Genomic DNA, 15,101 nt, shown 5'->3' with positions numbered 1-15,101 from the left:
GTGTAATACTGGTATATAGATGGTGGTGTGTAATAGTGGTATATAGATGTTAGATGGTGGTGTGTAATAGTGGTATATAGTTGGTGGTGTGTAATAGTGGTATATAGATGTTAGATGGTGGTGTGTAATAGTGGTGTATAGATGGTGGTATGTAATAGTGGTATATAGATGGTGGTGTGTAATAGTGGTATATAGATGGTGGTGTGTAATAGTGGTATATAGATGTTAGATGGTGGTGTGTAATAGTGGTATATAGGTGGTGGTGTGTAATAGTGGTATATAGATGGTGGTGTGTAATAGTGGTATATAGATGTTAGATGGTGGTGTGTAATAGTGGTATATATATGGTGGTATGTAATAGTGGTATATAGATGGTGGTATGTAATAGTGGTATATAGATGGTGGTGTGTAATAGTGGTATATAGATGTTAGATGGTGGTATGTAATAGTGGTATATAGATGGTGGTGTGTAATAGTGGTATATAGATGGTGGTGTGTAATAGTGGTATATAGATGGTGGTGTGTTATAGTGGTATATAGATGTTAGATGGTGGTGTGTAATAGTGGTATATAGATGGTGGTGTGTAATAGTGGTATATAGATGGTGGTGTGTAATAGTGGTATATAGATGGTGGTGTGTAATAGTGGTATATAGATGTTAGATGGTGGTATGTAATAGTGGTATATAGATGGTGGTATGTAATAGTGGTATATAGATGGTGGTGTGTAATAGTGGTATATAGATGTTAGATGGTGGTGTGTAATAGTGGTATATAGATGTTAGATGGTGGTGTGTAATAGTGGTATATAGATGTTAGATGGTGGTGTGTAATAGTGGTATATAGGTGGTGGTGTGTAATAGTGGTATATAGATGGTGGTGTGTAATAGTGGTATATAGATGTTAGATGGTGGTGTGTAATAGTGGTATATATATGGTGGTATGTAATAGTGGTATATAGATGGTGGTATGTAATAGTGGTATATAGATGGTGGTGTGTAATAGTGGTATATAGATGTTAGATGGTGGTATGTAATAGTGGTATATAGATGGTGGTGTGTAATAGTGGTATATAGATGGTGGTATGTAATAGTGGTATATAGGTGGTGGTGTGTAATAGTGGTATATAGATGGTGGTGTGTAATAGTGGTATATAGGTGGTGGTGTGTAATAGTGGTGTATAGATGGTGGTGTGTAATAGTGGTATATAGATGGTGGTGTGTAATAGTGGTATATAGTTGGTGGTATGAAATAGTGGTATAGATGGTGGTGTGTAATAGTGGTATATAGATGGTGGTATGTAATAGTGGTATATAGATGGTGGTATGTAATAGTGGTATAGAGATGGTGGTATGTAATAGTGGTATATAGATGGTGGTGTGTAATAGTGGTATATAGATGGTGGTATGTAATAGTGGTATAGATGGTGGTGTGTAATAGTGGTATATAGATGGTGGTATGTAATAGTGGTATATAGATGGTGGTGTGTAATAGTGGTATATAGATGGTGGTGTGTAATAGTGGTATATAGATGGTGGTGTGTAATAGTGGTATATAGATGGTGGTATGTAATAGTGGTATATAGATGGTGGTGTGTAATAGTGGTATATAGATGGTGGTGTGTAATAGTGGTATATAGATGGTGGTGTGTAATAGTGGTATATATATGGTGGTGTGTAATAGTGGTATATAGATGGTGGTGTGTAATAGTGGTATATAGATGGTGGTGTGTAATAGCGGTATATAGATGGTGGTGTGTAATAGTGGTATATAGATGGTGGTGTGTAATAAGTGGTATATAGATGGTGGTGTGTAATAGCGGTATATAGATGGTGGTGTGTAATAGTGGTATAGATGGTGGTGTGTAATAGTGGTATATAGTTGGTGGTGGTGGTGTGTAATAGTGGTATATAGTTGGTGGTGTGTAATAGTGGTATATAGATGGTGGTTTTTTAATAGTGGTATATAGATGGTGGTGTGTAATAGTGGTATATAGATGGTGGTGTGTAATAGTGGTATATAGATGTTAGATGGTGGTGTGTAATAGTGGTATATAGATGTTAGATGGTGGTGTGTAATAGTGGTATATAGATGGTGGTGTGTAATAGTGGTATATAGATGGTGGTATGTAATAGTGGTATATAGATGGTGGTGTGTAATAGTGGTATATAGATGGTGGTATGTAATAGTGGTATATAGATGGTGGTGTGTAATGGTGGTATATAGATGGTTGTGTGTATTAGTGGTATATAGATGGTGGTGTGTAATAGTGGTATATAGATGGTGGTATGTAATAGTGGTATATAGATGGTGGTGTGTAATAGTGGTATATAGTTGGTGGTATGTAATAGTGGTATATAGATGGTGGTGTGTAATAGTGGTATATAGATGGTGGTGTGTAATAGTGGTATATAGATGGTGGTGTGTTATAGTGGTATATAGATGTTAGATGGTGGTGTGTAATAGTGGTATATAGATGGTGGTGTGTAATAGTGGTATATAGATGGTGGTGTGTAATAGTGGTATATAGATGGTGGTGTGTAATAGTGGTATATAGATGTTAGATGGTGGTGTGTAATAGTGGTATATAGATGGTGGTGTGTAATAGTGGTATATAGATGGTGGTGTGTAATAGTGGTATATAGATGGTGGTATGTAATAGTGGTATATAGATGGTGGTGTGTAATAGTGGTATATAGATGGTGGTGTGTAATAGTGGTATATAGATGTTAGATGGTGGTGTGTAATAGTAGTATATAGGTGGTGGTGTGTAATAGTGGTATATAGATGTTAGATGGTGGTGTGTAATAGTGGTATATAGTTGGTGGTATGTAATAGTGGTATATAGATGGTGGTGTGTAATAGTGGTATATAGATGGTGGTGTGTAATAGTGGTATATAGATGGTGGTGTGTAATAGTGGTATATAGATGGTGGTGTGTTATAGTGGTATATAGATGTTAGATGGTGGTGTGTAATAGTGGTATATAGATGGTGGTGTGTAATAGTGGTATATAGATGGTGGTATGTAATAGTGGTATATAGATGGTGGTGTGTAATAGTGGTATATAGATGGTGGTGGTGTGTAATAGTGGTATATAGATGGTGGTGTGTAATAGTGGTATATAGATGGTGGTGTGTAATAGTGGTATATAGATGGTGGTGTGTAATAGTGGTATATAGATGGTGGTATGTAATAGTGGTATATAGATGGTGGTGTGTAATAGTGGTATATAGATGGTGGTATGTAATAGTGGTATATAGATGGTGGTGTGTAATAGTGGTATATAGATGGTGGTGTGTAATAGTGGTATATAGATGGTGGTGTGTAATAGTGGTATATAGATGTTAGATGGTGGTATGTAATAGTGGTATATAGATGGTGGTGTGTAATAGTGGTATATAGATGGTGGTGTGTAATAGTGGTATATAGATGGTGGTGTGTAATAGTGGTATATAGTTGGTGGTGTGTAATAGTGGTATATAGATGGTGGTGTGTAATAGTGGTATATAGATGGTGGTGTGTAATAGTGGTATATAGATGGTGGTGTGTAATAGTGGTATATAGATGGTGGTGGTGTGTAATAGTGGTATATAGATGGTGGTGTGTAATAGTGGTATATAGATGGTGGTGTGTAATAGTGGTATATAGATGTTAGATGGTGGTGTGTAATAGTGGTATATAGTTGGTGGTGTGCAATAGTGGTATATAGATGTTAGATGGTGGTGTGTAATAGTGGTGTATAGATGGTGGTATGTAATAGTGGTATATAGATGGTGGTGTGTAATAGTGGTATATAGATGGTGGTGTGTAATAGTGGTATATAGATGTTAGATGGTGGTGTGTAATAGTGGTATATAGGTGGTGGTGTGTAATAGTGGTATATAGATGGTGGTGTGTAATAGTGGTATATAGATGTTAGATGGTGGTGTGTAATAGTGGTATATATATGGTGGTATGTAATAGTGGTATATAGATGGTGGTATGTAATAGTGGTATATAGATGGTGGTGTGTAATAGTGGTATATAGATGTTAGATGGTGGTATGTAATAGTGGTATATAGATGGTGGTGTGTAATAGTGGTATATAGATGGTGGTGTGTAATAGTGGTATATAGATGGTGGTGTGTTATAGTGGTATATAGATGTTAGATGGTGGTGTGTAATAGTGGTATATAGATGGTGGTGTGTAATAGTGGTATATAGATGGTGGTGTGTAATAGTGGTATATAGATGGTGGTGTGTAATAGTGGTATATAGATGTTAGATGGTGGTATGTAATAGTGGTATATAGATGGTGGTATGTAATAGTGGTATATAGATGGTGGTGTGTAATAGTGGTATATAGATGTTAGATGGTGGTGTGTAATAGTACTATATAGATGTTAGATGGTGGTGTGTAATAGTGGTATATAGGTGGTGGTGTGTAATAGTGGTATATAGATGGTGGTGTGTAATAGTGGTATATAGATGTTAGATGGTGGTGTGTAATAGTGGTATATATATGGTGGTATGTAATAGTGGTATATAGATGGTGGTATGTAATAGTGGTATATAGATGGTGGTGTGTAATAGTGGTATATAGATGTTAGATGGTGGTATGTAATAGTGGTATATAGATGGTGGTGTGTAATAGTGGTATATAGATGGTGGTATGTAATAGTGGTATATAGGTGGTGGTGTGTAATAGTGGTATATAGATGGTGGTGTGTAATAGTGGTATATAGGTGGTGGTGTGTAATAGTGGTGTATAGATGGTGGTGTGTAATAGTGGTATATAGATGGTGGTGTGTAATAGTGGTATATAGTTGGTGGTATGACATAGTGGTATAGATGGTGGTGTGTAATAGTGGTATATAGATGGTGGTATTTAATAGTGGTATATAGATGGTGGTGTGTAATAGTGGTATAGAGATGGTGGTATGTAATAGTGGTATATAGATGGTGGTGTGTAATAGTGGTATATAGATGGTGGTATGTAATAGTGGTATAGATGGTGGTGTGTAATAGTGGTATATAGATGGTGGTATGTAATAGTGGTATATAGATGGTGGTGTGTAATAGTGGTATATAGATGGTGGTGTGTAATAGTGGTATATAGATGGTGGTGTGTAATAGTGGTATATAGATGGTGGTATGTAATAGTGGTATATAGATGGTGGTGTGTAATAGTGGTATATAGATGGTGGTGTGTAATAGTGGTATATAGATGGTGGTGTGTAATAGTGGTATATATATGGTGGTGTGTAATAGTGGTATATAGATGGTGGTGTGTAATAGTGGTATATAGATGGTGGTGTGTAATAGCGGTATATAGATGGTGGTGTGTAATAGTGGTATATAGATGGTGGTGTGTAATAAGTGGTATATAGATGGTGGTGTGTAATAGCGGTATATAGATGGTGGTGTGTAATAGTGGTATAGATGGTGGTGTGTAATAGTGGTATATAGTTGGTGGTGGTGGTGTGTAATAGTGGTATATAGTTGGTGGTGTGTAATAGTGGTATATAGATGGTGGTTTTTTAATAGTGGTATATAGATGGTGGTGTGTAATAGTGGTATATAGATGGTGGTGTGTAATAGTGGTATATAGATGTTAGATGGTGGTGTGTAATAGTGGTATATAGGTGGTGGTGTGTAATAGTGGTATATAGATGTTAGATGGTGGTGTGTAATAGTGGTATATAGATGGTGGTGTGTAATAGTGGTATATAGATGGTGGTATGTAATAGTGGTATATAGATGGTGGTGTGTAATAGTGGTATATAGATGGTGGTATGTAATAGTGGTATATAGATGGTGTTGTGTAATGGTGGTATATAGATGGTGGTGTGTATTAGTGGTATATAGATGGTGGTGTGTAATAGTGGTATATAGATGGTGGTATGTAATAGTGGTATATAGATGGTGGTGTGTAATAGTGGTATATAGTTGGTGGTATGTAATAGTGGTATATAGATGGTGGTGTGTAATAGTGGTATATAGATGGTGGTGTGTAATAGTGGTATATAGATGGTGGTGTGTAATAGTGGTATATAGATGGTGGTGTGTTATAGTGGTATATAGATGTTAGATGGTGGTGTGTAATAGTGGTATATAGATGGTGGTGTGTAATAGTGGTATATAGATGGTGGTGTGTAATAGTGGTATATAGATGTTAGATGGTGGTGTGTAATAGTGGTATATAGATGGTGGTGTGTAATAGTGGTATATAGTTGGTGGTGTGTAATAGTGGTATATAGATGGTGGTATGTAATAGTGGTATATAGATGGTGGTGTGTAATAGTGGTATATAGATGGTGGTGTGTAATAGTGGTATATAGATGTTAGATGGTGGTGTGTAATAGTGGTATATAGGTGGTGGTGTGTAATAGTGGTATATAGATGTTAGATGGTGGTGTGTAATAGTGGTATATAGTTGGTGGTATGTAATAGTGGTATATAGATGGTGGTGTGTAATAGTGGTATATAGATGGTGATGTGTAATAGTGGTATATAGATGGTGGTGTGTAATAGTGGTATATAGATGGTGGTGTGTTATAGTGGTATATAGATGTTAGATGGTGGTGTGTAATAGTGGTATATAGATGGTGGTGTGTAATAGTGGTATATAGATGGTGGTGTGTAATAGTGGTATATAGATGGTGGTGTGTAATAGTGGTATATAGATGTTAGATGGTGGTGTGTAATAGTGGTATATAGATGGTGGTATGTAATAGTGCTATATAGATGGTGGTGTGTAATAGTGGTATATAGATGTTAGATGGTGGTGTGTAATAGTGGTATATAGATGGTGGTGTGTAATAGTGGTATATAGATGGTGGTGTGTAATAGTGGTATATAGATGGTGGTGTGTAATAGTGGTATATAGATGTTAGATGGTGGTATGTAATAGTGGTATATAGATGGTGGTATGTAATAGTGGTATATAGATGGTGGTGTGTAATAGTGGTATATAGATGTTAGATGGTGGTGTGTAATAGTGGTATATAGATGTTAGATGGTGGTGTGTAATAGTGGTATATAGATGTTAGATGGTGGTTTGTAATAGTGCTCTATCACAAACTGTAACGTGAATAATCCCACACTCCCGCACAGTAGGTGGCAGCAAGCAGAAACAGATATAGGAATGCCACGATACCAAAGAAGAAGAACAATTTCTTTATTTCAGTCAGTGGGACAGAAACTCCGTGGTCTGTGCAAATCCTCGCCTTCTTCCTCTGTAACATCGGCAAGGGAAGAAGGTTTCACTGACTACAAACTGGGATATCTGTGCTTTTCTACTACCATTGCGTTCCAAGGAGCGTCCAGATTGTGAATAGTAGTTTTAAAGAAGGGTTTTTAATCTGGTTAAGAGGACCACATTCCCAGGGAAATAAGGTGGGGTGAGTAACTAGTTACTTTACTATAGTCAGCTGGGAACGTTTACTCTGTGTCCTGACTAACTTCCTGGGATCTGTCTTTCTGCTTTAGTGTTTCTCTATGGGTGTTGTCGTTTGTTTATTCGCCTTGTTTTATTACTTATGGGTTTTGTGCACAAGAAAAGTAAAGTTTTTATCGAGTTTACACGGCATAATAAATGAGTTGTGTGTTTATTGTGTTGATTGATGAAAGGAAAGGGCGTGTAGATTAACCGCAGCTACATTGTCCTTGTCTAAAGCTGTTCTGTAGGCCTGATTTACTGAGCGACTAATCAGACTAGTTAGGGCACACGCAACAGGCTGCTCTCCGTATATCCGCCCTTAGAGAGTCAATCTTTTTATTTATTTTATTTCACACATTTTCAAACAAGTCATGGTTGTTGACTGACAAACCAATGACAAAAGACAACGTTAATCCAGTGCTCCAAATAATTGACTTTTATATTGAGGAATAGAGATTTCAAAGTCGACATTTTATCATTATTTCTGAACTAAAGTCATGCCCATTGCTCTGCGAAATGAGATGTTTTTTTAAAAGGTGGAGGGGAATGTATTTGAACCAGATCTCTGTTAGGTAAATACAAATTGGTGCATTCATGGATATCATAAGGTGAATGCACCAATTTGTAAGTCGCTTTGGATAAGAGCGTCTGCTAAATGACGTAAATGATGGAACTACATTTCTTTGTTGATGTGTGTTGACAAGGGATGTGCAGTAGGCTAGATCAGTTTCTAATGACTCGTATCAGATGTTTTGGGTGAAGTTCGGGCTGCATGTCCCAGGTTTCTGTAAAAACCCCGTGCTGTCGTTCCTTGGCATACATCCACAATGCTGGATCCATTCGGCAATTTACTCGCCACAAGCACTTCAAAAGGAAAGCTTCTCTTCAAGCTCAAAACTTCCGTATTGAGACCAGATAAGTCTAGTGACCCTTCAGCAAGGAACTCAGTTTGCTCAGCTGTCTTCCTTCCTCGTATGATCAGGCAAAGCACAGTAGAGAGAGAGAGAGGGGAGAGTTTCTGTTTTAGGAGAAGTGAAAGAGTGCATCTGTAGATGGGGGAGGGTGCCGACAGGGTCCCTGTATATCTGGGCCCTGGTATATCTGGGCCCGGGTATATCTGGGCCCCTGGTATATCTGGGCCCCTGGTATATCTGGGCCCCTGGTATATCTGGGCCCCTGGTATATCTGGGCCCCTGGTATATCTGGGCCCCTGGTATATCTGGGCCCCGGTATATCTGGGCCTGGTATATCTGTGCCCTGGTATATCTGGACCCCGATACATCTGGGCCCCGTATATCTGGGCCCTGGTACATCTGGTATATCTGGATTTGTTGTGGTGGTAGGTAGGATATATCCATTCATTTACAGGTGTTTCATTCCGGTTATTACCGGTTATACCGGTTATTTTGACAGCAGGAGTTTATTGTGATTTCACACCTTGTATATTTCTGACATGGGGGTTCCTCCACTGCTGACTTATTGCGTGACATTGTTCTCTTTGCTTCTGCTCAAGACAAAGCTACACTTCCAAAAACACTTGATTTGAGTAAGCTGCTGAGTCTACCAGACCAAGTCAGTATAACCCAGGACCAGGCTTCACCAGAACCAGGCTTCACCAGGACCAGGCTTCACCAGGACCAGGCTTCACCAGAACCAGACCAAGTCAATATAACCCAGGACCAGGCTTCACCAGGACCAGGCTTCACCAGAACCAGACCAAGCTTCAGTCTGTCAGTATAACCCAGGACCAGGCTTCACCAGAACCAGGCTTCACCAGAACCAGACCAAGCTGCAGTCTGTCAGTATAACCCAGAACCAGGCTTCACCAGAACCAGACCAAGCTGCAGTCTGTCAGTGTAACCCAGGACCAGGCTTCACCAGAACCAGGCTTCACCAGAACCAGACCAAGCTGCAGTCTGTCAGTATAACCCAGAACCAGGCTTATTGTTTTGAAGGGGGTGGGGGGTGTTCGGAGACAAGCTGAAGTCAGTAGTGGAAAGTCTACTCCCCTTCGTCTGTGATTGGTCAACAGTAGGGATTCTTCAATAAAGTCTTTGTCATTCAACGAGAGACGGCTCATTTTCATGAACATGTTTTCATTGAGAAATACTGAACCAAACATTACTAGTTAGATGTAAAACTGAGCAACTAAGACCTCCTTGGCAAAAAGTTTTAAATGAATGGCAAATTTCTTGAGTTATCTTAGATTAATTCTGACTATTTGGGCGTCTCAAAATGGACAAACAGCTTGAAAAACAACAATATAACTAAGGTCTTTTAAGGTAGTATGCACATTCCTTCAAGCACACTGAAGCTGAAGCATGAGGACGCCTTTACTGTGGGGTTGCATTCCAAACTGCACCCTATTGCCTATATAGTGCACTACTTTAGACCAGAGCCCTCTGTGTCCCCAGAGCCTGTCTGTCTCAGTTAGAGCTAGCTGTGTCCCCCAGCCTGTCTGTCTGTCTCAGTTAGAGCTAGCTGTGTCCCACAGCCTGTCTGTCTGTCTCAGTTAGAGCTAGCTGTGTCCCCCAGCCTGTCTGTCTGTCTCAGTTAGAGCTAGCTGTGTCCCCCAGCCTGTCTGTCTGTCTCAGTTAGAGCTAGCTGTGTCCCCCAGCCTGTCTGTCTGTCTCAGTTAGAGCTAGCTGTGTCCCCCAGCCTGTCTGTCTGTCTCAGTTAGAGCTAGCTGTGTCCCCCAGCCTGTCTGTCTGTCTCAGTTAGAGCTAGCTGTGTCCCCAGCCTGTCTGTCTGTCTGTCTGTCTCAGTTAGAGCTAGCTGTGTCCCCAGCCTGTCTGTCTGTCTGTCTCAGTTAGAGCTAGCTGTGTCCCCCAGCCTGTCTGTCTGTCTCAGTTAGAGCTAGCTGTGTCCCCAGCCTGTCTGTCTGTCTGTCTCAGTTAGAGCTAGCTGTGTCCCCAGCCTGTCTGTCTGTCTCAGTTAGAGCTAGCTGTGTCCCCAGAGCCTGTCTGTCTCAGTTAGAGCTAGCTGTGTCCCCAGAGCCTGTCTGTCTCAGTTAGAGCTAGCTGTGTCCCCAGTCTGTCTGTCTCAGTTAGAGCTAGCTGTGTCCCCAGAGCCTGTCTGTCTCAGTTAGAGCTAGCTGTGTCCCCAGTCTGTCTGTCTGTCTCAGTTAGAGCTAGCTGTGTCCCCAGTCTGTCTGTCTCAGTTAGGGCTAGCTGTGTCCCCAGCCTGTCTGTCTCAGTTAGGGCTAGCTGTGTCCCCAGCCTGTCTGTCTGTCTCAGTTAGAGCACTCTGTGTCCCCAGCCTGTCTGTCTGTCTCAGTTAGAGCTAGCTGTGTCCCCAGCCTGTCTGTCTGTCTCAGTTAGAGCTAGCTGTGTCCCCAGCCTGTCTGTCTGTCTCAGTTAGAGCTAGCTGTGTCCCCAGAGCCTGTCTGTCTCAGTTAGATTAAATAATGCAAAAACAAAGTGTTGGAGAAGAAAGTAAAAGTGCAATATGTGCCATGTAAAAAAGCTAACATTTAAGTTCCTTGCTCAGAACATATGAAAGCTGGTGGTTCAATATTCCCACTTAAGAAGTTTTAGGTTGTAGTTATTAGAGGAATTATAGGACTTTCTCTCTATACCATTTGTATTTCATATACCTTTGACTATGTGATTTTCTTATAGGCGCTTTAGTATTGCCAGTCTAATCTTGGGAGTTGATAGGCTTGAAGTCATAAGCAGGAGACTCATATCTCTCTCTCTCACTTTAAGCATCAACTGTCAGAGCAGCTTACAGATCATTGCACCTGTACATAGCCCATCTGTAAATAGCCCATCCAACTACCTCATCCCCATGTTATTTATTTGTTGCTCCTTTGCACCCCAACCTCTCTACTTGCACATTCATCTTCTGCACATCTATCACTCCAGTGTTTAATTGCTAAATTGTAATTATTTCGCCACAATGGCCTATTTAATACCTTACCTCCCTAATCTTACCTCATTTGCACATACTGTATATATACTTTTCTATTGTGTTATTGATTGTATGTTTGTTTATTCCATGTGTAACTCTGTGTTGTTTGTGTCGCACTGCTTTGCTTTATCTTGGCCAGGTCGCAGTTGTAAGCTTGGCTAGGAGCTGCTGGCAAACGCAGTAAAGTGTTATTTGAATGAATGCTTACGAGCCTGCTGCTGCCTAGCACCGCTCAGTCAGACTGCTCTATCAAATATCAAATCATAGACTTAATTATAATGAACACACAGAAATACGAGCCTTTGGTCATTAATATGGTCAAATCCGGAAACTATCATTTCGAAAACAAAACATTTATTATTTTAGTGAAATACAGAACCGTTCTGTATTTTGTCAAACGGGTGGCATCCATAAGTCTAAATATTTCTGTTACATTGCACAACCTTCAATGTTATGTCATTGGCAAATTAATTTCGGTCTTTGTTAGGCAGAAACACAGTTCGCAACGAGCCAGGCGGCCCAAACTGTTGCATATACCCTGACTCTGCTTGTACTGAACACAAGACAAGTGACATCAATTTCCCTGGTTAATATTGCCCGCTAACATGAATTTCTTTTAACTAAATATGCAGGTTTAAAAATATATACTTCTGTGTAATGATTTTAAGAAAGGCATTGATGTTTATGGTTAGGTACATTGGTGCAACGACAGTGATTTTTTTCGTGAATGTGCTTGTTAAATCACCCGTTTGGCGAAGTAGGCTGTGATTCAATGATAAATTAACAGGCACCGCTTTGATTATATGCAACGCAGGACAAGCTAGTTAACCTAGTAATATCATCAACCATGTGTAGTTAACTAGTAATTATGTGAAGATTGATTGTTTTTTTTATAAGATAAGTTTAATGCTAGCTAGCACCTTACCTTGGCTCATTACAGCCACAAGGTCCTTTTGACGCTGCACTCGCGTAACAGGTGGTCAGTCTGCCATGCAGTTTCCTCATGGATTGCAAGGTAATCAGCCATAATCGGCGTCCAAAAAGGCCGGTTACCGATTGTTATGAAAACTTGAAATCGGCCGTAATTAATTGGTTCTGTCGTGCCCTCTTCACGACTGTCTTGGTGTGCTTGGTCCATGTTAGTTTGTTGGTGATGTGGACACCAAGGAACTTGAAGCTCTCAACCTGCTCTACTACAGCCCTGTCGATGAGAATGGGGGCGTGCTCGGTCCTCCTTTTCCTGTAGTCTACAATCATCTCCTTTGTCTTGATCACGTTGAGGGAGAGGTTGTTGTCCTGGCACCACCCGGCCAGGTTTCTGACCTCCTCCCTATAGGCTGTCTCGTCGTTGTCGTGATCAGGCCTACCACTGTTGTGTCGTCTGCAAATGTAATGATGGTGTTGGAGTCGTGCCTGGCCGTGCAGTCGTGGGTGAACAGGAAGTACAGGAGGGGACTGAGCACGCACCCCTGAGGGGCCCCTGTGTTGAGGATCAGCATGGCGGATGTGTTGTTATCTACCCTTACCACCTGGGGGCGGCCCGTCAGGAAGTCCAGGATCCAGTTGCAGAGGGAGTTGTTTAGTCCCAGGGTCCTTAGCTTAGTGATGAGCTTTGAGGGCACTATGGTGTTGAACGCTGAGCTGTAGTCAATGAATAGCATTCTCACATAGGTGTTCCTTTTGTCCAGGTGGGAAAGGGCAGTGTGTAGTGCAATAGAGATTGCATCATCTGTGGATCTGTTGATGCGGTATGCAAATTGGAGTGAGTCTAGGGTTTCTGGGATGGTGTTGATGTGAGCCAGGACCAGCCTTTCAAAGCACTTCATGGCTACAGACGTGAGTGCTACGGGTTGGTAGTCATTTAGGCAGGTCACCTTAATGGTCTTGGGCACAGGGACTATGGTGGTCTGCTTAAAACATGTCGGTATTACAGACTCGGACAGGGAGAGGTTGAAAATGTCAGTGAAGACACTTGCCAGTTGGTCAGCGCATGCTCACAGTACACGTCCTGGTTATCCGTCTGGCCCAGCGGCCTTGTGAATGTTGACCTGGTCTTACTCACATCGGCGGCGGAGAGCGTGATGACACAGTCTTCCGGTACAGCTGGTGCTCTCATGCATGTTTCAGTGTTATTTGCCTCGAAGCGAGCATAGAAGTAGTTTAGCTCGTCTGGTATGCTCATGTCACTGGGCAGCTCTCAGCTGTGCTTCCATTTGTAGTCTGTAATAGTTTGCAAGCCCTGCCACATCCGCCGAGCGTCAGAGCCGGTGTAGTACGATTCGATCTTAGTCCTGTATTGATGCTTTGCCTGTTTGATGGTTCGCCGCAGTGCATAGCAGGATTTCTTATAAGCTTCCGGGTTAGAGTCCCGCTCCTTGAAAGCGGCAGCTCTACCCTTTAGCTCAGTGCAAATGTTGCCTGAAATCCATGGCTTCTGGTTGGGGTAAGTACGTACAGTCACAGTGGGGACGACGTCATCAATGCACTTATTGATGAAGCCAATGACTGAGGTGGTGTACTCCTCAATGCCATCGGAAGAATCCCGGAACATGTTCCAGTCTGTGATAGCAAAACAGTCCTGTAGTTTAGCATCTGCTTCATCTGACCACCTTTTTTTAAATCACTGCACATTTAACATGTTGATAGAAATTTGGTAAAGTTTCCCTGCATTAAAGTCCCCGGCTACTAGGAGCGTCGCCTCTGGGTGAGCGTTATCTTGTTTGCTTATGGCGGTATACAGCTCATTCAATGCTGTCTTAGTGCCAGCATCGGTCTGTGGTGGTAAATAGACAGCTACGAAAAATACAGATGAAAACTCTCTCGGTAGATAGTGTGGTCTACAGTTTATCATGAGATACTCTACCTTAGGCGAGCAATAACTCGAGACTTCCTTAGATATCGTGCACCAGCTGTTATTTACAAAACTACACAGTCCACCGCCCTTTGTCTTACCAGACGCTGCTGTTCTATCCTGCCAGTATAGCGTGTAACTAGCCACCCTGGCGGCAGGGTTGCCTAGTGGTTAGAGCGTTGAGTTAATAACTGAAAGGTTGCAAGTTCGAATCCCCAAGCTGACAAGGTACAGATCTGTCATTCTGCCCCTGAACAAGGCAGTTAACCCACTGTTCCCCGGGCGCCGAAGATGTGGATGTCGATTAAGGCAACCCCCCAAGGCACCTCTCTGATTCAGAGGGGTTGGGTTAAATGCGGAAGACACATTTCAGTTGAAGGCATTCAGTTGTACAACTGACTAGGTATCCCGCCTTTCCTTACTTACTGATAGTGTCGTCGTTCAGCCACGACTCCGTGAAGCATAAGATGTAACAGTTTTGAATGTCCAGTTGGTAGTTTAATCTTCCGCGAGAAAGCAGTATATCCTTTGCGTCGGTCAGAGTCGTGAAAGGAAAAAAAAGGATTCTACTTGTCCGTGGTGAGTAATCGCAGCCCTGATGTCTAGAAGTTATTTCCGGTCATAAGAGAACGGTAACTGCAACATTATGTACAAAATAAGTAAAACAATAAGTTGCAAATAAACAAACCAAATAACACAATAGGTCGGGGACACATAAGACTTCCTCTCCGGCGCCGTCTTATCTGTGGGTTGTTCCAGCAGCATCCTATCTCTAACTCCTATATCTGTGGGTTGTTCCAGCAGCATCCTATCTCTAACCCCTATATCTGTGGGTTGTTCCAGCAGCATCCTATCTCTAACCCCTATATCTGTGGGTTGTTCCAGCAGCATCCTATCTCTAACCCCTATATCTGTG

At 41.3% G+C, this 15,101-nt stretch overlaps 1 protein-coding gene across 1 annotated transcript in view; it reads left to right on the top strand.

The window, feature by feature from the left end:
• Positions 1 to 7,156: 7,156 nt before the first annotated feature.
• Positions 7,157 to 15,101, top strand: part of LOC106573835 (cytoplasmic FMR1-interacting protein 1 homolog) — a 97,085-nt gene continuing 89,140 nt past the window's right edge. Inside the window, exon 1 of the mRNA XM_045697505.2 lies at positions 7,157 to 7,384. The gene's annotated coding sequence lies outside the window, so the exon portion shown is untranslated. The remainder of the gene's footprint in view (positions 7,385 to 15,101) is intronic.

The sequence above is a fragment of the Salmo salar genome, chromosome 16, assembly GCF_965601325.2.
Source record: "Salmo salar chromosome 16, fSalSal1, whole genome shotgun sequence".
NCBI lineage: Eukaryota > Metazoa > Chordata > Actinopteri > Salmoniformes > Salmonidae > Salmo > Salmo salar.
Note: the sequence above shows the minus strand (reverse complement) of the source record. Positions and strands in the feature narration are given on the sequence as shown.